This window comes from Protopterus annectens, chromosome 13.part0 (assembly GCF_019279795.1).
Source record: "Protopterus annectens isolate FY-2018-M chromosome 13.part0, PAN1.0, whole genome shotgun sequence".
NCBI lineage: Eukaryota > Metazoa > Chordata > Ceratodontiformes > Protopteridae > Protopterus > Protopterus annectens.
In genome coordinates, this window is record NC_056747.1 from 1,032,675,173 (window position 1) to 1,032,699,252 (window position 24,080).

The following is a 24,080-nucleotide window of genomic DNA, read 5'->3' on the forward strand; positions in this document are numbered from 1 at the left end:
TCTCCAAATCTGACCTCAAAACAGTGACAAGTGGAGTACCACAGGGTTCCATCCTGGGACCTCTCCTGTTTGGTATCTACTTTTCTGAAGCACAGGCTAACACAGAAGGCCTCTGGCTAACAAAGTTTGCAGATGACTACAAACTAGGAGCCATAGTCAAGTCCCCAAATGATGTGGACATCCTACAGAAGGGCCTTACTGAGCCTGGTGTCAGAGCCATGGCCTCAAGCTCAATGCCAAAAAGTGCAGTGTCATCCCCTTTGGTAAAAAGTCTGTACCCATGAACTACCACATAGGCAGCAATCTACTTAACACCAAATGCGTGATAAGAGACCCTGGGACCCGGGTGGACAGTAGTCTCTCCTTTGATTGTCACATCACCACAGTAGTCAGGAAGTCTTTCTATGTGGCACACCTCATCATAAAAGGGTTCTCATCCAGGAAAAAAGAGGTCATTGTTCCCCTCTATTTGTCACTCATTAGACCCATTATAGAGTACAACTCCCCTTTTGGAATGTACCTCACAAGACATCTGCAGCAGCTGGAAAGGCCACAGAAGTACCTCACAAAGAGGATTACTGGCCTCAAACAAATGCCCTACACTGGCCACCTCAAAAAACTCCAGCTTTACTCCATAGCATATCGTCTACTCCGAGGTGATCTCTGCCTAACATATAAAGCTATGTCAAACCCAGAGCTGTTGGACATGCTACACATAAAGAAATCCCAAGCCCTCCGAGCTACACACTCTAGGGACCTAAACCTTGTCACCACAATAAACAGGACACTCTGGAGGGATAGATTCCTGTCCCAGAGACTTCCTATACTCTGGAACAAGCTACCCATCTATGTCAAGCAAAGTTCTTCATTAGCACTCTTCAAGAAAAATCCTGATGAGTGGATGGGAAATAGGAAATACACCCCGGGGATCACTTCTGTGTCTCTGCTGGACAGTGGCACAAGAAAATAACTTTCTTGGGTGATGTAAGCTATGGAACTTTGCTGGCTAGGCTTACGTAGGCCCTTGGGCCAATAGCCTAGTACCTACCTATGAACCTATAAGATGAGTACTGTGCTATATCTGTTCTCAGACTGGACATATCACCAGGCATTGTCATAAAACTTGTAGAAAGACAAATCCTCTGCAAGTGAGGATGGCCATGGGCCAGATGAAATAGTGTCTAATTTGCTAATGTTGTTCAACATCACAGGTCTGAGATGGGGGTTCATGTGGTTAAGTGTCACCTTGCAACCAATGCAGGGTATGCAGATCTAGACTCTTGAGGCAGTTTTCTCAGAGGAGCAACAGCTGCCCTGAGTGGAGGAGGCTATGCTCCTTCTTTAAAAAGTGAGGACCAGAGACAAGAAGGCAGAGATGGTTGCTTCTTGTTAAAAGAAACTGATACCTAGGAACTCTAGGCAACTTTGTTGTAGATGACAGATGCTTGCATCCTGTGAAAAGGGATGGATGCCAGGAGGAGGAACACTAAGCAACACTGCTATACAGGACTTGTAGAACTGTGAGCTACTGCATAAACATTCTGTGGAGGACTGCAAAGTGGAGTGGAACTCAAGCCTCTGGATACTGAAGTGGTTGTAGCATTTGGGTCTGCACCCAGGAAAATCCTGAAGGATAGAATAGTGGACTAACTGTGAGTTATTTAACCTAAGTTGAACTACAAGTCATTTGCTGAATTATTATCTTGATCTGAACCGTGAGTTACTTTTTTTTTTTTTTTTATTTTGTTGCGATTTATTGAACCAGTATAGTATGTAAAAATCTTAGCTGGTACCTCAGCACTGTAAAAATCTATTGCCAATCATTAGCGGACCGGAGTTCTGCTGTGGCGACCCCTAACCGGGAAAATCCAAAACAAGAACATAGTATGTAAAAATCTTAGTGTCACAGAATGAGCTTTAAAATTCTGTCACTGCAAATAGGCTACACTAAACTTAAGCTGACCTATATATGGTGAACTTTGCTATGTGATAAATGAAATATCTTGTTCAGTAAGTTTAGGGAACAAGTTCTGTGACAAATGGCAAAGAGCCAAAATGCTAGTAGTCAAAAGTGTGTTCTCTGGTCCAACTGGATTTGAGTCCATTTTCTGTAGAGGCCCGGGGAGAAAAGCTCCAAATACATACATTGATAAACAGAATTACAACTTTAGTTCATGAGCATTTGCAATAGCAAGTTCTTACAGATGCAACAATTTGGACTTAAATACATACTAATAGAATACAAATTAAGCAGAAAAGTAAGTTATAGAATACAATTAGTAAGCAGAAAAAATGGAAGTACTAGAAGCAAATGGAATGTTAGTCAGGGTTTGTGCAGGGGCAGAGCCAGCGGGTACTAAGGTAAGTTTTGAGCTGGGTTTTGAAGCAGTGATAAGAGGAGATGGCAGAGAGATTTCAGGAAGAGAGTTCCAGACTTTTCTTATAGTGTTTGAGAAAAAGGAGTTACCTGCCAAGTTGTTGGATTTACAAGTTGTTATAAGACATTTGTTAGAAGAATGTAGGCTTCTGAGGTTGCAGTAAGGAGTTATAAGGGAAGTGAGTATAGGGGTGTTAGTAGGTTTGTACAGGATTTTTTGGGCTAAGGAGAGTTGGTGAAATAAGATCAGATTTTGCAACTCAAGCCATCCTAATTTCTTTAAGGTTATGCAATGGTGAGTTCTAAAAGTAGAGTAAGAGGCAAATCTAGTGATACTGTTGTAGGCAGCAGACAGTTTGTTGAGGTTAGTTTTGGACAGGTAAGTGTAAATAGGAGAGGTGTAAAGGAGGGTTGAGACCAGGTGGGAATGGGCAGTGGAAGTTCTGGCAAGTGGAGTAAGGAATGGTTTAATCCTATAAAGGGAGCCTGGCTTTCTGTTAACTAATTTTACAGTGTTGTTTATGTGAGAGTCAAAGGATAGTTTGTTGTATAGCTCTACTCCAAGGAGCCTGGCAGAGGGGTCTGGTGATATGCTGGTGCCATTATTAGACAAGACAGAGAAGTTGAGAGGAGGGGATTTTTGGGTGGGGGAGAAAAGTAAAAATTTTTTTTTTTTTGGAGGTTTAAGATTAGATATTGTTTTAGGAACCATGCTTCAATGGTTGGGAAAGTCTGCTGGGTGATAGAGTGCAGTTCAGAGAGGGATGAGGCAGAACAAATCAAAGTAGAATCATCAGCATATTGTATACAGGTTGCAAAGGGAATAGTGGTTTGGGGATCATTAATAAAAATAGAAAACAGAAGGGGGCCAAGAATAAAGCCTTGGGGAACTCTGAGGGGCAGTTTCAGTGAAGAATGTATTAAAGGCATCAGCAGTTTGTTTTGGGTTGTTCTGTGAAGAGCATAAGGGATATAGAGTGTCGGAGTGGCCAGGCTTTAAGAGTCTATTTATTCCTGCCCAAAACTCTTGTAGATTTTGTTGGTTAGTTTGTTGTAAATGGCAGTAGTAATTTATTTTGTCTAGAAGTATGGCTTTTTTATAATGTTTCGTATTTGTCTAAATGTAAGTTGGTCGCTGGGATCTTTAGTGCTATGGTGTTTGGTCCACAGCTTATTTTTCAGAATAATTTTATGCCGTGTATCTTTTGAAAGCCAAGGGGCTTGTTTGAGTGAATTCTGACAGATTTTATAGGGGCATGAGAGTCTAGTATAGATAAGACCTTTGAGTTGAAGTAAGCTATAGCATCAACTAGTGGCAGGAGTTTAAGAGGAGACCAGTTTGTAGCTCTTAGTTCAGCTAGGAAGGATTCAGGGTTAAAGTTTCTATTTGTTCTGACCATTTTATATTTAGCAAGGTTAGGGGCAGGAGTTTTATGTCTAATTAAGTAGGTGAGGGCATGGTCACTTAAGTCGTCAGGTAGTGTTCCTACTGTATAATTGTGTGGTGACTATTTATCAGAATCTAATCCAATGTACTTTCTTTGTTATGAGATTTGTTAGTTCTGGTTTGGGTGTGAATAGTTTGTGAAAAGCCATGGAGATTTAAGAGGGAGGGGTGACTCCTGAGGGGCAGGTTTTCCAGTCTATATTGACATTACCCAGTGCTATGGTTTCTTGTGGGAATTTAATAGAGAGCCAACTAAGGATTTCTTCGGGGGTATTAATATTATTACCAGGTGGAAGGTAGGTGCATATAATATAGATGGATTTGTGGGTATTAAGGTGTAATTTAGAGATCAGGATTTCAGAGTTACTAACAGAGGGAGGTTTTTCATGAATAACAGTAATTTGCATATCTGTTTTATAGATAATTGCTAAACCACCTCCTTTTTTGGCTTTACGGTCTAGTCTTAAGATGTTGTAGCCCAGGGGAGTAATTTCCCTGTCTCGGATTGTTGGTTTGAGCCAAGTTTCAGATAGGCAAAGGATGTTCAATGAGTGTACATCAAGCAGTGCATGAAGCTGGGTAATTTTATTATTAATGCTGTGGATGTTAAGGTGAGCTATTAAGAGAGAGTTTGAGGGTTTGGAGGGAAAGTTAGAGCATAAGGGTGGAGAATAAAGGGGGTTTATAGTAGCAGTGTTATTTGCGCCAGGGTTGGGATGAATGTCACCTGCTAGAAGGGAGAGAAGTAATCGTATTTTGGTGTCAGAGGATTTGGAGTAGATGTATAACAATTTTCTGTATGCCTGGTTAGGGTAGGTAATGTGGAACTTTCTATGAAATTTTTCAAGAAGGTAGCTAGGAGAAGAAATGTTGTTTGATAATGGTTGGAATGTGTTTTGGGAAGGTGGGCTAGTATGTTGAGTGACATAGTGTGGCTCTTTGAGTCTAAGTAGTTCATATGAGGTTAGAATGTATGATGGCATAAGGAAAGGAAGAAGTGAGAAAAGGAGGATATGTTTTAAATTATTAGAGTTTAGAAGTGGAGGCATAGTGATAGGGATGTATATGAAGGAAATGTGGGAAGTAGAAATAAAAAGAAAATGTAGAGAGGAAGTGAAGGAATAAATAGAGTATGTGTTACTGTAGACAAGGATAGGTATTGGATGAGCAAGAGGGTGAAGTAATGTGTGATTGGTATGTTGAAAAGTGGGAGTGGTTAGAGAAGTATAAGGTTAGGACCCCTGGGGTGGGTGCGAAGTGGGGGTAGGGTAGGGGAGCAGAGTGAGCCCACAGGGCGAATGGAGTGGGTTAGAGCAAGTAAAGGATGAGAATCTAAGAGGCAATCAGTAAGCAACTGATCATAGAGGAGCACTAGACAGTTCCAGGTGAGTGAGAAGTACTACTACAATATTTTGTTTACAAGGGATAGAGGTGAAGGGAAAGGGGAGATTGGGTGATAGAGGGGTAAGTATAAAGAGCAGTCAGATGCAGGAACAAAGAGAGTAAAAAGATAAGAAAGAAATTAAGCAGTAGTGAGGGGTTGAATACTGGAGAAGGGGAAAAAGGGAATATAACACAAGCAAGTAAAGGGTGCCACCTAGTGGACAAAGGAAGAATTTGAGTCAGCTGGAAATGTAGAAAGGTAAGAAAATGGTAAGTTAGTGTTTAGTAACAATGGAGAAGAAAAGTTAATTTAAAAGGGGAGTGCAGGGTCTGGCTGCTGGGTACCTGGCTCAGGAGAGAGCCTTTTTAAATATACACTAGAAAAAGTTGATAAAAAACAGTTCAATACACAGTGTGGTTGGGGGGGTCAATGTACTTCCTTGAATCCTTTAGAAGGAGGGACTTAAAGAATAAGACAAAAATATCCTCAGAGTGCAGCTCAGATGGCAGGATGTATTAGATGGGGGTCCTTATTGACCAGGTAGGTAGGTTCTCAGTCTTTAATGAAGGAAGGAGGTTGAGAGTTCCTTGAATCCTTTAGAAGGAGGGACTTAGAGAATAGGACGAAGAGTGCAGCTCAGATGGCAGGATGTATTAGATAGGGGTCCTTATTGACCAGGCAGGTAGGTTCTCAGTCTTTAATGAAGGAAGGAGGTTGAGAGTTCTTGTTCCTTAATCCTCCCATTACTCCTCAATTCTGAGCATCCACTGTTTGGGACCATTCCTAGCTCTTTTGTAGTTCACTGCTTAAAATCCGCCTCTGGGCGTTTTTTTCTGGCTATACTGCTCAGACAAGCTCCACGTGGGTTTACAGAGTGGTCCTAGCAGCAAGGAACTCGAAAAAGTGACTACCTTCTGGATTTAAGTATCTTTGCTTTTTTTTCACTGAAAATAGCTTCTGCTGCTTACTTTAAACTAGCCTGAAATTCTGTTGAGTACCCATTTCCCTATAGGTCCTTTCTGACTCAGTTACACAGCAATCTTTTTCACTATTTCTAGCATGTCGAAGGGTCAGTTGCTGGCGTCCTCTCCTGTTCAGCTGGTGAATCTGGGAATCTTGAGGCAATGTTACAATTGCCTCATGTACACAGACAACCCTCTCCTCCTCCCAATAAATACAAATATATGCGAGAGATGCAACTATATAGCCAAACTGGAGGCTGAGCTCTCTCAATTCAGTACTGGCAAGACCAGTCAGGAGGAGAAGGTAACCACGCACACCACAAACCCAGTCTCACATAGAACTATCACAACTGCAAACCAAACACAACACACAAAAACATACTGGAGGCTGATTAAAAATCTACCAAAACAACAGAGGCCTCCAAAGCAGACACCCAAGCAACCACCACCTCAAGATATAGCAAATGCAACACATAGTTCACAAAGTCAGTGTGCTAAACAGTCACAGCCCTTAAGGCCAAACAACATGCCAGACACACTTGTAATAGGTGACTCCATAGTCAGGCACACTGACGTCCCGCTCACCAGACTGAACAAGGAGAGGGTCACAGTAAGCTGCCTGTCGGGAGCTAGAATCCGCCACATAACACAAGCACTCAGGTCACTCCACAGCAAGTACAAATATGACTCAGTCATTGTACATGCAGGTGTGAATGACCTGAGACGTACCTCCCTGGACTACATGAAAAGAGACATAGAGGAGCTCTCTGATTATGTAGCCCAGGCTGGTATGACCCTGACCCTGAGCAGCATCTTACCCTCACCAAGAATGATGCCACAGTACAAAGACAAAATGATCAGTTTTAACAATTGGCTCAATTACTGGTGTCATTCTAAGGGGATCCAGTGTCTGTCTGCTTGGGATGACATGCTTGACAAACCACGCTGCTTCTCAAGGGATGGTTTGCACCTGTCACCCCTCGGCTTCCGGATATTGGCCAAGGCTCTTGCCACCCCCATAGTGCCTTTTTTAGGCAAGGCTCAAATGACAAACCTACCTCCCTAGAAAACACAAGTGGAAAAAAACTAAGGGTAATGCTGCTCAATGCCAGAAGTCTAAACCTCAAGATGCACGCCCTCGAAGCCCTCCTCAGTATGGAGAACATCGATGTCTGTGCAGTGACTGAAACCTGGTTCAAGGCTCCTGAGAGCACCCCAGCACTATCAGGTTTTACCTCATATCATGCTTTCCAGCCCCAAAACTTGGACAGAACCACAAAAGGAGGGGAGTATCCATTTTCATCAAAGATACCCACACCTCCAGGTTAGTGGCAACGCACAAGCATCGGAGACTATCCAGGTGCAACTAACCATAGGCAAAACTGCCTTACAGTTTGTAGCATGCTACAGACCACCCTCTCAAACTCAGGAACCCCACACAGCCTTCCTGAAGACACTGGAGAGTATGAATGTCTCTCCAAATACCATCATTTTGGGAGACTTCAACTACCCAAACATAGACTGGGAACATTACTCAAGCCCCAACACTCTAGCCCAAAGGTTCTTAGAATTCATAAACTCAAATGCAATGGAACAACTAGTCACCATTCCCACAAGAGGAGACAATATACTAGACCTGATCATCAAAAACATGGGGACAAAATGCTCCACACCGGAAGTACATCCCTCTTTGGTAAGATCAGACCATAAATTAATCTCACTGGAAATCCACATCCCGCCCCCACCCCTGCACAAAAGACCACAGTGAAGAACTTCTCAAAAGCAAACTTCACACTTCTTAAGACTGAAGTGGTATCTTTCAAGGCCCCTGGGCCAGTGGAAACCACAACCCACACTGCTGAATCCTTTGCAAATGCCTTCTATGGGCACCTTCAAGAAATCATGGATCATGCAATCCCAAATAAAACCAAGACCCATTCCCCCAAAGGCAGGCGACTGGTCTGGTGGACCCCAGCCATAAACAAACTTTACAACAGAAGGAGGAAGCTACTACATGACAGAGCAAAATCCCTAAAAGGAAAGGCATCTCTGATCAGTACTAGCAAAAAACTACGATCACTCATAAAATCATCCAAGGCCAACTTTGAGAGAAAAAATAGCAAATGACACAAAAGACAATCACAAGGCCTTCTTTAGCTATGTTAGAAACCTGGGTGGAAACTCCCAGATATGCTCAGAGTTAGTCCAAAATGACACAAAATACACTGAACCTAGTCTTAAGATGTTGTAGCCCAGGGAGTAATTTCCCTATCTCGGATTGTTGGTTTGAGCCAAGTTTCAGATAGGCAAAGGATGTTCAATGAGTGTACATCAAGCAGTGCATGAAGCTGGGTAATTTTATTATTAATGCTGTGGATGTTAAGGTGAGCTATTAAGAGAGAGTTTGGGGTTTGGAGGAAAGTTAGAGCATAAGGGTGGAGAATAAAGGGGGTTTATAGTAGCAGTGTTATTTGCCAGGGTTGGGATGAATGTCACCTGCTAGAAGGGAGAGAAGTAATCGTATTTTGGTGTCAGAGGATTTGGAGTAGATGTATAACAATTTTCTGTATGCCTGGTTAGGGTAGGTAATGTGGAACTTTCTATGAAATTTTTCAAGAAGGTAGCTAGGAGAAGAAATGTTGTTTGATAATGGTTGGAATGTGTTTTGGGAAGGTGGGCTAGTATGTTGAGTGACATAGTGTGGCTCTTTGAGTCTAAGTAGTTCATATGAGGTTAGAATGTATGATGGCATAAGGAAAGGAAGAAGTGAGAAAAGGAGGATATGTTTTAAATTATTAGAGTTTAGAAGTGCAGGTATAGTGATAGGGATGTATATGGAGAAAATGTGGGAAGTAGAAATAAAAGAAAATGTAGAGAGGAAGTGAAGGAATAAATAGAGTATGTGTTACTGTAGACAAAGATAGGTATTGGATGAGCAAGAGGGTGAAGTAATGTGTGATTGGTATGTTGAAAAGTGGGAGTGGTGAGAGAAATATAAGGTTAGGACCCGTGGGTGCGAAGTGGGGGTAGGGTAGGGGAGCAGAGTGAGCCCACAGGGCGAATGGAGTGGGTTAGAGCAAGTAAAGGATGAGAATCTAAGAGGCAATCAGTAAGCAACTGATCATAGAGGAGCACTAGACAGTTCCAGGTGAGTGAGAAGTACTACTACAATATTTTGTTTACAAGGGATAGAGGTGAAGGGAAAGGGGAGATTGGGTGATAGAGGGGTAAGTATAAAGAGCAGTCAGATGCAGGAACAAAGAGAGTAAAAAGATAAGAAAGAAATTAAGCAGTAGTGAGGGGTTGAATACTGGAGAAGGGGAAAAAGGGAATATAACACAAGCAGGTAAAGGGTGCCACCTAGTGGACAAAGGAAGAATTTGAGTCAGCTGGAAATGTAGAAAGGTAAGAAAATGGTAAGTTAGTGTTTAGTAACAATGGAGAAGAAAAGTTAATTTAAAAGGGGAGTGCAGGGTCTGGCTGCTGGGTACCTGGCTCAGGAGAGAGCCTTTTTAAATATACACTAGAAAAAGTTGATAAAAAACAGTTCAATACACAGTGTGGTTGGGGGGGTCAATGTACTTCCTTGAATCCTTTAGAAGGAGGGACTTAAAGAATAAGACAAAAATATCCTCAGAGTGCAGCTCAGATGGCAGGATGTATTAGATGGGGGTCCTTATTGACCAGGTAGGTAGGTTCTCAGTCTTTAATGAAGGAAGGAGGTTGAGAGTTCCTTGAATCCTTTAGAAGGAGGGACTTAGAGAATAGGATGAAGAGTGCAGCTCAGATGGCAGGATGTATTAGATAGGGGTCCCATTGACCAGGCAGGTAGGTTCTCAGTCTTTAATGAAGGAAGGAGGTTGAGAGTTCTTGTTCCTTAATCCTCCCATTACTCCTCAATTCTGAGCATCCACTGTTTGGGACCATTCCTAGCTCTTTTGTAGTTCACTGCTTAAAATCCGCCTCTAGGCGTTTTTCTGGCTGTACTGCTCAGACAAGCTCCACGTGGGTTTACAGAGTGGTCCTAGCAGCAAGGAACTCGAAAAAAGTGACTACCTTCTGGATTTAAGTATCTTTGCTTTTTCACTGAAAATAGCTTCTGCTGCTTACTTTAAACTAGCCTGAAATTCTGTTGAGTACCCATTTCCTATAGGTCCTTTCTGACTCAGTTACACAGCAATCTTTTTCACTATTTCTAGCATGTCGAAGGGTCAGTTGCTGGCGTCCTCTCCTGTTCAGCTGGTGAATCTAGAATCTTGAGGCAATGTTACAATTGCCTCATGTACACAGACAACCCTCTCCTCCTCCCAATAAATACAAATATATAGAGATGCAACTATATAGCCAAACTGGAGGCTGAGCTCTCTCAATTCAGTACTGGCAAGACCAGTCAGGAGGAGAAGGTAACCACGCACACCACAAACCCAGTCTCACATAGAACTATCACAACTGCAAACCAAACACAAAAACACACAAAAACATACTTGGAGGCGCTGATTAAAAATCTACCAAAACAACAGAGGCCTCCAAAGCAGACACCCAAGCAACCACCACCTCAAGATATAGCAAATGCAACACATAGTTCACAAAGTCAGTGTGCTAAACAGTCACAGCCCTTAAGGCCAAACAACATGCCAGACACACTTGTAATAGGTGACTCCATAGTCAGGCACACTGGACGTCCCGCTCACCAGACTGAACAAGGAGAGGGTCACAGTAAGCTGCCTGTCGGGAGCTAGAATCCGCCACATAACACAAGCACTCAGGTCACTCCACAGCAAGTACAAATATGACTCAGTCATTGTACATGCAGGTGTGAATGACCTGAGACGTACCTCCCTGGACTACATGAAAAGAGACATAGAGGAGCTCTCTGATTATGTAGCCCAGGCTGGTATGACCCTGACCCTGAGCAGCATCTTACCCTCACCAAGAATGATGCCACAGTACAAAGACAAAATGATCAGTTTTAACAATTGGCTCAATTACTGGTGTCATTCTAAGGGGATCCAGTGTCTGTCTGCTTGGGATGACATGCTTGACAAACCACGCTGCTTCGCAAGGGATGGTTTGCACCTGTCACCCCTCGGCTTCCGGATATTGGCCAAGGCTCTTGCCACCCCCATAGTGCCTTATTTAGGCAAGGCTCAAATGACAAACCTACCTCCCTAGAAAACACAAGTGGAAAAAACTAAGGGTAATGCTGCTCAATGCCAGAAGTCTAAACCTCAAGATGCACGCCCTCGAAGCCCTCCTCAGTATGGAGAACATCGATGTCTGTGCAGTGACTGAAACCTGGTTCAAGGCTCCTGAGAGCACCCCAGCACTATCAGGTTTTACCTCATATCATGCTTTCCGGCCCCAAAACTTGGACAGAACCACAAAAGGAGGGAGTATCCATTTTCATCAAAGATACCCACACCTCCAGGTTAGTAGCAGCATACGAAGCATCGGAGACTATCCAGGTGCAACTAACCATAGGCAAAACTGCCTTACAGTTTGTAGCATGCTACAGACCACCCTCTCAAACTCAGGAACCCCACACAGCCTTCCTGAAGACACTGGAGAGTATGAATGTCTCTCCAAATACCATCATTTTGGGAGACTTCAACTACCCAAACATAGACTGGGAACATTACTCAAGCCCCAACACTCTAGCCCAAAGGTTCTTAGAATTCATAAACTCAAATGCAATGGAACTCTGAAACTCAAATGAATATCAATATGTACTGACATCAATCTTCAGTGGTTGGTCACAACCCACAGGTTTTATGAGAAACAGACCAAAAATATGAAGCATACAAAAAATATATTTCCACAAACATGAACTAAAAAACAAGAACACAGTGGAATAATAGAAATGGAGTTACTGGTGCATTCAGCACCTTAGCTTGCGCCTTCACACCACATGGCTTCCTTTTATACAAATTCACACCACATGGCTTCCTTTTATACAAATTCTCAATTACAATTAATTAAATTAAATTGAATTTAATCAACTATAACTAGAATAAAGTACTTAGTGCTTAATGAAAAAAAAAATATATATATATATATATATATATATATATATATATATATATATATATATCAAAATAGAATAACTCCACATCCACAAATATAAATATATATTCAATGCATGTTATTTGAAATAATCTTTATATTATATAATATTCAAATTCACGTCCTTATTCAACCCCTTAGGAAAAAGGGTACCAAAGTTAATGATCAATCTAGTTTTCAGAGGCAATAATTTGCTGTAAACTTCCTCTCCTTGGCCAAAATGGAGTTTGGCTAATACACTAAAGAAAAAAATAGTGTCAGAATTTCCACGAATTTTACAAAAATGATCTGCTACTGGACTATCCAGTCTCCTCTTCCTAATATAGCCCAAGTGTTCCATAATGCATTTTTTCACCTCTCTTCTGGTCTGTCCTATGTACCAAATATTGGGCACACAGTCACACTCAATAATATAAACCACTCCACAGGAATCGCACTGGAACTTATCATGGGTCCTATAGAATTTTCCAATGATATTCACCCCATCAAGATTTATAATCGTTTTACAATCCTTGCATCTCCCACAAAGGAAACTACCCTCCCAAGTATCTGCTGGCCTAAATTTTCTCTTATTAAGAAGTCCCTTTAAATTCAGAAATCTACTGTATGAGAAAGTGACCCTTTCCAGAAAGAAGCCCCTGAGGCTGTTGTCATTACTAATGATTGGCCAAAATCTATCCACCAACTTTCTTAATAAATCCGAGAAGGGTGAACATCTATTAACAAAAAACAGCCTATCCACATCATTCCCTGTTCTAACACTAGCATCATGTCTGTCATGCTCCCTATAATACCTGATTCTAGATGTTGTGCCAAAACCCCAAAGTTTGTTATTAACTTGTGTTTTGGCTTTGCTCAGCATATTCTCAGAATATCCTCTGCTTGCTAATTTAGACCTTACCGTGGAAAACTCTTCTCCCAATTTTGATTTTTCTGATGTTTTATTGGTAATATGCCAATATTCTCCATATAGTAAGGATGACAATAGATGAGGGGCATGCATACTACTTGCCATTAAAAAATTATTCACTGCCATCTCTTTAATAAATGGCCTGTAATGTACTCTGCTGTTGTATGGCCTCCCTGTGTGTTTGAAAGGTGAACTCAAGTTCAAAACAATTTCTTTGTAAATGTGTCATGAATTCCAAAAATTCTTCCATATCTCCCCTGACTATAAGATCAAATCATCTATGAACCTTTTGTACATAATTATTTTTTGCCCAAAGAACTTTGTGTTGTAAATGCATACATTTTCAAAATAATTCATAAAAATAATAGCATATGTGGGGGTATAAGATGCCTCCATAGCTGTACCTTCCTTTTGTAGATAACACTTGTTCTCAAACCTAACATTATTATGTGTCAATGAGAATTCTAACATATAAAGCAAAACGTGTACGTGGACATTCACCTAACATAACATATTTCTCACTTATTCCATTCCCCACTTGTTCTTGATACTAGTGTACAATGATTTGACATTGATACTTGCCCAATACTAATCCTCCCCCCATTCCATGCCTCCAATCAAATCTGAGAGTTCATTTCCGTTTCTAATGTGTGACTCAATCTTAGTAAGGCACCCCTTCAGCTGAAAATCCAGAAAAATGTCCACATTTTGTAAATATGCTCCCCTTCCTGATATGATTGGTCTGCCTGGGGGGGTTAGATTTTTATGCATCTTGGGTATAACCACAAACATTGCATCTTTTGGATTCTTAATATACAACCTCCTAACATCTGATGCTGAGAGGAAACCAAATCTTTCCCCTCTCAAGTAATTCTAACAGTTGTAAATGAAATTCACTTGTGGGATTATGAGTCAATTCATTGTACACATTCGGGTCCCTAGCAAGTTATCAGCCATGTTGTTGTATTGCTCACTGCAGAGTATGACCCAGTTACTCCCCTTGTGAGTATATACATAATCCCTGTTGTTGTTTCGCAAATTTTGTAATGCATCCTATTCTTTCTTACTTAGATTAAAATTTCTATTCCCCATTTTTTCTTTGTTCTGTTCTACCTCTAGCTGTTTACATAAAACATTTTCAAACAAACAAATGCTAGATGAGGACTTGGGAGGATAAAACTAACTTGTGTAAGGTACCCAGAGTACTAAAAGTTTACCATATCCAGTTACAAAACCAGACCCCACATTAACTTCTTCATTTACACTATCATCAACTTTATTACCATCATCAAAATCATACACTGATAGATTTAACAAAGAATCATCACTCTCGCAAGATATACTCTCTCCATAATTACCATTATCATCTTGATTATTTACATAATTATTATGATTTTTAAAAAATACTTTGAGATGTAGTTTGCGACAAAAACGATTAATTTCCAACATAAGGTCTGCTAGACTGGGAAAATAAGTAGGGCTAAACTTCACCCCTTTACTAAGTAACAATTCTACGTCATTATTAATTATCAAATCTGAAAAATTGATGATTTTCAGTTCAGAGTCTTTCTGGATAATTTGACTGACCACATACCTATCAAAGGTGCTTGCATTTAGTCCCACATGATGGCTTAAACTTGTACTGTCCGTATCTGTTCCTTTAGATGTAGTAACCACCACAGAGGTTAATACTTCTTTCTCCTGCCTCTGTTATTCCACTATGTTCTTGGTTTTTGTTCAAAAATATGAAGCAATCATCTGGATGTCTTGCAAAAATCTGAACAGTTGAGAGACATTAAAGGTGAGTGTATAATGGACCATGTTACACTACCTCTCTGGCAGCACACACTAAGTGTTGTATGACTTTGAAAGCCGGGAAAACATTTAGGGGGGAGTTTAATAAAGCCTACATGGTCTTTTTTACAGTGTAGGCATCATGGCATGCTGCTTACATGAAAATAAGCAGGTTTGTGATTCATTAAACACAGTTGGGCGGTGCACACACACAAGCCAACACAGAAGTATCCGTGGCATGCAAATCACCTCATAAGCAGGTGAATTTCATGCAAATCAGGGAGGCAGAGCAATCCAGCAAGCAGATAGGCAGCCTGCAGACCCTGTGTCAGTGTCCATAGTGTACACGGAAAAATTCTGTGTACAGAATTTTAGACAGAGAACAGGGGCTGTAAAAACATAGATAGATGGACAGAAATGGCATAGCACATACATATATGAGCAAAACTATCCACCACGTGTCCAAAAACATAAGGGAAATAAATTAAAATAGTTTTTTAATGATCCAGGTATGTTTGTGCAGCCACAAACATGCATTTATGAAAAAAAAAAGAGTGGAAAAGCCAAATTTAATAGTATGTGACAGAAATGTATTATAGGACCCTGCATTAAATATCTGCAATGGTGGAATGGTACTGTTGCTAACGAGGTAGGGCCTGGAACCATGTAGTTTCCAGGATGTGTGCATGGATCTCTATGCAAATGAGGTGGTGTTACTAAACAGCAAAAATGGGTATCCATGCTTGCATATCCCTTCCATGTAGGCATAGAACCATGTTGGTGTCCACAGAAGACGTAGCAGACATGAAGAGGGGTGTGTCTGAGGACTTGTAAGCTTACTGGAGCTCAGCTGCGCCTGTTTGCATGGTGTGCTGCTGTGCTGAATAGGAGTGTGTGTACACTGACTGCTATGTTTTGTTTACCTTTAGGACATGTGTTTCTGGGTGGCTGCAAGGTGTGCTGCCATGCTGAGTGTGACCTTTCGGGGGGGGGGTGTACAGTGCCTACTGAGCTTTGTTTACCTTTGCGGAGCTTGTTTCCATGTGTTTGTGTGGCATGGTGCTGTGCTGAGTGAGGAAGGCTGGGGGGCTGTACACCATTTGCTAAGCATTGCTTATGCGTGGGGCACACATTTGCATGGTGCACTATAGTGCTGAAAGTATCTAAAAGCCAATGACATATTAATTACTGATGACGTCTGCTTTGCTTAAACTAGGGCCATTAAATGTTCTTAATGATGTGAAACAAAACTACAGTACTGCAGGAGCCAAAGTCAAATAAAGGGCCATACTCTTAGAAAATTCGTGCACCACACTCAAGGAAGTCGAAAAAATATTTTAATCCACAATTGATTAAGCGCTTTCATTTCACGGTGAAAACTTCTTAAAAATGCTTAAAATATATACAGCCTCTCTTTAAATACTCTTAAGTCAGACATTTACTAGCATTTCTTTAGTTTACTAGCTCTTAATGATGTACTTGGCAGGTGGAATGCATCATAGGTAGCCAATCACACAGCCTGCACCTACAGAAGAGCACTATAAAGGTTGCATACACCCTACAATCTGATTTCTCCCCCATACTGTGCACCAGTGGAGTACAGACTTGAGAATTTTAACTGGAGGAATGCTAGGGGCTGCTCCAGGTCTGCAAAATCTGTATGTGCTAGATGCTGAGGTCAATGCTACTGCTGCTGCTTACAACAGACCTAGACTGAGAAGGAGAAGAGCTTTCAGGCCCAGGGTAATCTTCCAAGAGCTACATGAGCTGGAGTTTGTAGAGCACTTCAGGGAGGACAGGGGCATACTACAAGAACTCACTGAGCTCTGCTGTCCTCAACTCAGACCCAGAGCCAACAGGGGAGAACCCATCCCAGTGGAGGCAAGTGCATGTGTAACTCTTAGTATACCAGGTACCTTCCAAAGACCAACTGGGGACATGATGGGAGTCTCACAGTCATCAGCATCCAGGGTACTCCACCAGTTCCTGGATGCTATGCTACCACATGCCAGTGAGCACATATCTTTGCCCCTCACCCCTGAGGTGAGAGCCAGCAATATGACCGCAAGGGGTATCACTCCATCAACTGCCAGGTCATGAGCAATGCCCAGGGCATCATCATGAATGTGTGCGCTGGCAGCCATGGCAGTTATCACGACTCCTATATCTGGCACACATCACAGCTGTACCAGATGTTTGCTAGGGGATACATCCCACACAGTCATTTCCTGGGAGATGCTGGCTACGCACTGGAATCATAGATGATGACACTCATCAGAAACGCACACACACCCATGGAAGAATGCCATAATGAGGCACATGCACAAACTAGGAACATCATAGAGCATGTGTTTGGGCTGCTGAAGTCACGGCTCCAGTGCCTTGATATACCTGGTGGAGCCCTGCAGTACTCTCCAGCCACATGTACACAGATGTTCACAGTATGTGTCATGCTACACAGTATGATCCTGCAGAAACAGCTGCAGCAGGATCAGCAAAGGGAAGGGATACACAGCCCTCCACCAGTGCCTAGGTCCCAACAGCCACACCAACAGGAGGACTCAGAGGAGGAACCCCCGAGGATGTCCTTGTAGGCAGATGTAGGCGTACCCAGTATGCCTTGGCCAAAATATAATGCATAGCACATGCACTGATAACCTAAGCCCCTAGGGATTGACATCTTATTCTGGCTCACATACATATAGTAAAAATGATGCCAGCCAGCCCACACAACCTGTACCTAACCATGTATTGGTTGTGTACTGCATGCATCAGACAAAGTCAGCCCTGAATTACAGGTTTGTCAACTGCTGCATTGGCAAGGTAAGTCACTCAGGTATACACCACTTGTAAGGAGTACTAGAATATGGTAGCATATGTATGGACCTGCTGCATGTATGCAGGGAAATATAGTGGGCTAGTGGGCTACTTGGAGAGATCTAAGAGCCACATGGGACAACAGGTACCTAGTCCAACAGTATGTGCTCCATAATATTCACTAGGTCACATGGCTGGAAAATTTACTACATTATTCAAGGGAGACGGCAAACAGTAGGGTCACATCACAGGACAGTCACACAACTATCTATGCCAGCAGATCATGGGCTGGTCATCACTCACCCCCAACACATCAGTGTTCTCATATAACTGCCGTAACAGTCAGCAATGATATATCAGCAGACCAGCCAATCTCAGGGCTATGAAACAGAACCTGAGCACACATTGTAGTCTCATGTAAGGGTCTTTCAGAACATCAAATGTTCTAATATCGAACCCTATTCAGCGAACGCTGAAAATAGCGAAGCTGCAGAAAACCAAATTTTTTTCCCAGGGAAAGAATTTGGTTATCCATTTCTGTTGCTTTGCTATTTTCAGCGCTGTGGTGGAACATTACGGGTTGGGTTCAGGTAAGTGTGTGATTGTGTGGACGTGAGGGTTTGGGTGGGTTAGGTGAGTTAGGGTTAGGGTACAGGTCAGGTAAGTGTGTGATTGTGTGGACGTGAGGGTTTGGGTGGGTTAGATGAGTTAAGGTTAGGGCACGGGTCAGGTAAGTGTGTGATTATGTGGATGTGAGGGTTAGGGTGTGTTAGGTGACTTAGGGTTGGGCGCGGGACAGGTAAGTGTGCAACTGTGTGGACGTGAGGGTTAGGGTGGGGTAGGTGAGTTAGGGTTAGGGCACGGGTGAGGTGAGTGTGCGATAGTGATGGACTTTAGGGTTAGGGTTTGGGTTAAGGTAAGTGGATAGTTAGTGGTGTATGTACAGTTTAGTGTAGGGTTAGATGTAAGATTTTATATGTATATGTGTGGATTGCTATTTGTTTGGTGTGCTTGTGTTGTGTGTATGTGTTTCGGAACAGCAAATTTTTTCCCTAGGAAAAAATTTGCTGTTCTGAATGTTCGATGTTGTCAGCGTTCACTGAATTCAGTTTGATATTAGAACATTCGAAGTTCTGACACTTCGATGTTCTAATATAGACCCTCATGTAATGCAGGGATGAAAATGTATGTCTGTATGCTGTTGATTGTGTGATGAATAACACATCTTTGTCTGATGGCTGGTGTGGTTAGTGGGCTAGGGAAATTAGCATGGGTTTTGGTGTTGATGGTTTGAATCTGGCATCATCCACATCTTTTGCTTGTGACGTAGTCATACAGTGGTATTCCCACAGACTGTCATATCCCTCAATTTTTAACTGCAAAAAAGCTGGACAAAGTCAGAAAAAATGGGGGGACAAAGGGCAAAAACTACAGATAGACATTACACATGTTCTGATTAACCTAGAAGGTGACTAGTATAACAGTGGGTTTATTAGAACAGAATATCTGCAGGATGTAAAGTCCATCACTCAAATGTGTCTGTAGTTAGTAATATTCAGTGACCGCATTACACAATAATTTACTGGAACACCACAGATGTATGAGGAACAGACCAGACAAATGGGGCAAAATGCTGGACATTCTGCAAAAACATGTACAGTGAGAGGTATGCAGACTGTCACCCTGTGTGTGGTGTTACATTATGTACCCCAGTCACATATTAAGTACAGCTGGGGAATGCCATGGACACTTTCAGGGAAGTGCTGTACTGAAGAAACAGGTGCAGCTGCCAATGTCTGTAGCACACAAAATCCCAGACTGAAGTATAGGTAGCTGTGGTCTGGAGTCATCTTGTAAATACTGACAGTCCCGCTGGGCATGCTCCTACACTTAGCTAACTTGAGGGCAATTCTGTTGCCTCTTCATCACAAAGACCTGCTATGTGGACATACGTCTCTACATACAGACAGCTATGTATACATATCTGTCTGTCCCTGTCCCCCTCTCACATGATTAGTTTATCTATCAGTATGTACCCCAAATACATATAATACCAATATATATATATATATCTATATATATATATATATATTTATATATATATATATATATATATATATATATATATATATATATATATATATATATATATATTACGATACATAGACTTTCCACATGTATCTACACAGCACATATACATAATGTACACACACAGTGACATTTATAGAGACATCCCTGTTATACACATTTATATATATCTATCTATCTATATATATATATATATGTGTGTGTGTGTGTGTGTGTGTGTGTGGAGATGTATGAATTTACTCACATACCCTAGGAATGCTGAGGTTTTCTGCACTCACACATCAATACAATTGTCCAAAGGAACCAAACAAAGGCCACAACAGTACATATTCCACTCACCCACAGAACCCTGTGCCTGCAGAATGGTAATATATAGACAGACACAGGTCAGCAGGTGGTGTAGTGTATAATGGTTTTAACACATGCTTTGGACAGGGCAAATTGTCCCTGGCCACATGTTTGCCTATCTAACTGCAACCAGAAACATATGGCCATACTGGTAACTGTAAACACATAACAGGGATATTAACAGGTATCCCACTCCTAGGGCACTAAATACAATAACAGTGCCAAACAATATCACTATGCCGATCACATGCTGTCCAACGCAAGCCTACTTTGCTTTCTCCACAAGTACAGTGTCTGCAATCACATATACAAAAGATGTAACCTGTGGTGAGTGTTTTAATTACTGTGAGCTATAGTGTGCAACTGTAGATAGGTAGGAGTTCTACTCTCACACCAGCCAACTCTGTGTGTGTGTAAATATATCCCCTTGTAGCAGTATGGACATGCCCTTATGGGCTATCCCCCTGCAATGGGTATGCACTATTTGGCCCTGTAACTAGCTTCTGGCCTGTAAATTGCCCCCTCTACAAGTACTGCTGATGTCATCCACCTTAAGAGTGCTGGCTGATAGTCAAGCATAAGATAAACTCCATGGCACATGCAATAAGTACTGGGAGCTATAGTGTGTAACAGTAGATACGGAGGAGTTCTAATCTCACATCTGCCAAATCTGTGTATGTGTGCATGTGTAAATATATCCTCTTGCAGCAATACAGACATGCCCTTATGGGCTATCCCTGTGCAATGGTTATGCACTTTTTGGCCCTGTAACTTGTTTTTTAAATTGCCCTCCTCTACAAGACCTGCTAATGTTAGTCACCTTTAGAGCATTGGCTGACAATGTAACATCAGATAAACTCTGTAGTGCATGCAATAAGTACTGAGAGATATAGGTTCTAATCTCAGCAGCCAAGCTGGTGTGTGTGTGTGTGTGTGTGTGTGTGTGTGTGTGTGTGTGTGTGTGTGTGTGTGTGTGTGTGTGTGTGTGTGTGTGTGTGTGTGTGTGTGTGTGTGTGTGTGTGTGTGTGTCTGTGTTTATAGCCATACCGCATACATATGATAGCCTTTGTAACATACACATTGGCATGGTTTCGCATTATTTTACTGGTTGCAGGTGATGTGGCCTCCAAAATGAATGACCACAACATGGCCTGTTGATATCAACAAGCATTATGTGTCCTACATGGATAGTACTAGCAGACATGAGGTGTGAAGTGTGCATCTGGTATTGTCCTCTGTAGTGTGTACCACTACATAGTTTCATAGGTTCATAGGTAGGTACTAGGCTATCTGCCTGAAGGCATTTATAAGCCTAGCTGGAATGTGTTGGTTTTCGCTGCCCCCTTAGATTAGTTCCCTGTGCCTCTGTCCAGCAGAGACACTGAAGTGATCCCTGGGGTAAACTTTCTGTTTCCCATCCACTCGTCAAGGTTTCTCTTGAAGAGGGTTAGCGAGGAGCTCTGCCTAATGTAGATTGGAATCTTGTTCCAGAGCATGGGAAGTCTTTGGGACAGGAATCTATCCCTCCTGCACGTTTTATTTATTTTGTGGTGAGGTTTAGATCCCTGGAGTGTGTGGCTCGAGGGGGTATGGTTTTCTTTAGGAGGAGCATGTCCATCAATTCTGGGTTGGATATGGCCTTGTATGTCAGGCAGAGATCATCTCTGAGTACGCGGTACACAACCGAGTACAGCTGGAGTTTCTTCAGTCGAACTGCATAGGGCATCTGCTTGAGGCCTGTGATCCTCTTGGTGAGGAACTTCTGTGGTCTTTCCAGTTGTTGCAGGTGTCTTGTAAGGTACATCCCAAATGGGGCATTGTACTCTATGATAGGTCTGATGAGTGATGCGTAGAGGGGCCCAATGACCTCTTTCGATCTGGATGCAAACCCTTTTGTGATTAGGTGGGCCATATAGAAGGATTTTCTAACCACTTTGGCAATGTGATTATCAAAAAGAGAGGTTACTATCTACTTGGTTCCCCAGATCCCTTATTACATCTTCCGTATTTAGGGGGCTACCACCTATGTGGTAGTTTGTGGGAACTTTGTTTTTACCAAAGGGGATGACTATGCACTTTTTGGCATTTTGCTTGAGGCCATGGTTTTGACACCAGGTATCTGTCTCAGTGAGACCATTTTGGAGGATGTCTGTGTCAGCCGGAGAGTTAATTATACCCCTAGTTTGCAGTCATCTGCGAACTTAGTCAGCCATAGTCCTTCTGTGTTTGCCTGTACCTCTGAAAAGTATATGCCAAACAGGAGGGGTCCTAGGACTGAGCCCTGAGGAACGCCACTTGTAACCGGTTTAGAGTCAGACCTAGCTCCCGCAACTCTTACCATGTGGGTTCTGTCCATGAGCCAGTTGGCAACCCATCTCATGACATAGGGGTTTATGTTCAGGCTGGTGAGGTTGTCTATAATACCTGAGTGGGGAATGGTGTCAAAGGCCACTGCGAGGTCTAGGTAGGGAGTGTGGACCACCTTTCCCTCATCTATAGCCTTGGTAACTGTCTCAATGAAGTCCACTAGGTTTAGAAGGCATAATCTGCCCTTAACAAAGCTGAACTGGGCAGGGTCCAATGTTTGGATGGTTCCAATGTCTTTGTTAATGAGATCCATGACAATACACTCCATAGCTTTGCAGACCAAGCTAGTCAGGCTTATAGGGCAATAGTTCCCGAGGTCCATTGTGGCTCCACCTTTGTGGAGCAGAATACCTGTTGCTGTGCGCCACTCTGTAGGCACGTAGCCTGTTGAGAGGCTGAGTTTAAACAGTGTGTTTAGGTGAGGGGTTAGTTCATCTTTGAGATCATGTAGGATGCAGCCTGGGACACCGTCTGGTCCCGTTGATGCTGTGCTTTTGGCTTTGGAGAGGGCTGTTTTAACCTGAGTGTCTGTGATTTCAGGGGCACTACATTCTTCTGGTATAGTTATGGGCCCTTTTGGGGTGAGAGGGGGTGAAGTTTGCACTGAACCTGTCTGCCAGGATGTTGGCTATATCGGTCAGTTCAGTGTATTTTGTGCCATTCTGCACTAACTCCGAGCAGATCTGAGAATTACCACTTAGATTCTTGACATAGCTAAAGAATGCATTGTGGTTATCTTTGGAGTCCATGGCAATTTTTCTTTCAAAGCTAGCCTTGGATGATTTTATGAGAGAACGTAGTATCTTGCTGATACTGATCAGGGATGTCTTCCCTTCATGGGATTTTACTCTTTTCTGTACTAGTTTTCTCTTTCTATTGTATAGCTTGTTTATGGCAGAGGTCCACTAGACTGGTTTCCTTTCTTGGAGGAGTGAGTCTTGGTTTTGTTTGGGATAGCATGATCCATGCATTCTTGTAGGTGCCTATAGAGTGCATTAGTAAAGGAGTTTGCAGCTTGGACAGCATTATCCTTTAGAATGGGGGCTTTGAAACTTCCCACCTCTGTCTTAAGTAACGTGAAGTTTGCTTTTGAAAAGTTTTTCACTGTGGTTTTTTTGACCGGGGGTGGTGCCAGAATGTGGATATCCAGAGTGATTAGTTTATGGTCAGATCTAACCAGCGAGGGGTTGACCTCTGGTGTGGAACACCAGTCGCCCATGTTGGTGATGACCAGGTCCAGTATGTTGTCACATCTGGTGGGGGTGTTGACCAGTTGATCCAGGGTGTTTGAGTTTATAAATTCTAGGAAATGTTGGGCAAGGGAGTTCGTACTTGAGTAGTTCTCCCAGTTAATGTTTGGGTAATTGAAATCACCCAATATCAGGGTATTTGATAGCACCTTTATGTTTCCCAGTGTTTCCAGGAATATGGAGTGGGGGTCCTGGGACATGGTGGGTGATCTGTAGCAAGCTATAATTTGAATAGCAGTTTTGCCTTTTGTTAGTTGCACGTGGATGATCTCT